This window comes from Penaeus monodon, chromosome 29, assembly GCF_015228065.2.
Source record: "Penaeus monodon isolate SGIC_2016 chromosome 29, NSTDA_Pmon_1, whole genome shotgun sequence".
Lineage (NCBI taxonomy): Eukaryota > Metazoa > Arthropoda > Malacostraca > Decapoda > Penaeidae > Penaeus > Penaeus monodon.
Window position 1 is genome coordinate 6,356,316 of NC_051414.1, and position 1,206 is coordinate 6,357,521.

Genomic DNA, 1,206 nt, shown 5'->3' on the forward strand with positions numbered 1-1,206 from the left:
CGCGTGGCCAAACATGATTATCGCGCAACTTCACTTTACATATATGAAAAATCTACAAATTACATGTTATCTATACATAGCTATTATTCTTTGCAGATCTCATCATTTATCGCTCTTCCTTGTTTCTCCATTCTTACCGCTGCACGCTCTGCAACAAGGTTATTGCACTGTGAGTAACCTCGGGGCGGAGGAGGGAGCTGAGGGAAAATCGATGTTTATTGCGAAATAAACTGAGAAAAAAAATACCGAAATTACTTGCATTGCAATATCATGCAACCTAATACCATGTTTATATTCGGAACTTCCTGTCAAGCTATTGAAATGTAGATGACTTTAGGGATGGAAAGTTATGAGTGGATGACCTAAGGTAGAAACCATAATGCCAATGCCCTGATAGCGCCATCTGGAAATGACCTGATGTCAAGGATCCAGAGCGAATGACCTCGTGCGAGAGATATGCCAGAGTGGATGACCTCAGGTGAGAAAATGAGTGAAAAACGCAACTCGAACAAGCACCAAACTCATCACCGTCGAATATCTTATCTTTATAGATATTTTCTCATGGCCTCTCATTATCAACGAGTTCGGATGGAGTAATATCTTCTCATGAGCGAATACTATTTAACACCATGGCCAGGACGACCTCTTATTTACCTACGACCCGAGCCGGAAACAGACAAGGTCGTGCCCGGCCAGGCTTTGCGGAGAACGTGAGGGTTCTTTAGGAAGATCAGTGTAGAGGCAAGGAAGGTGATACAGATGGGGAAGGTCGTCGTGGAAAAGTCGTCGTTTGGGGAGAAGTGGAAGAGCAGGATCGTGAGGACAGAGTCGTTGAACGAGTCGTAAGGAGTGTCGTTGGGGGAGAGAGGTCGTGCGGGAGAGGTCGTAGGTGAGAAGTCGTGTGCCAGATCATCAAGTCGTTGAAATATATCGTATTAAGAGTATCGCGAGGATTTTAAAATTGAATAAAACAAAATATCCAGGTCGTAGAAAAAAAGAAACCAGTAGGTCCGTCGCATCGAAACGACCAGGCGAGGGAGTCGTATCCAGGGAGTCGTATAGGCAGGGTCTTGGAGAAGATGAGGCAAGGCGAATCCTACTCTCAGATGAAGCTCCCGGCGACGTTACCTAATCTCCTATATGCTAATCACTTTCATTATTCACATATTATGAACTATCACTATGGCGAAAAAAATGGAAAGCTAG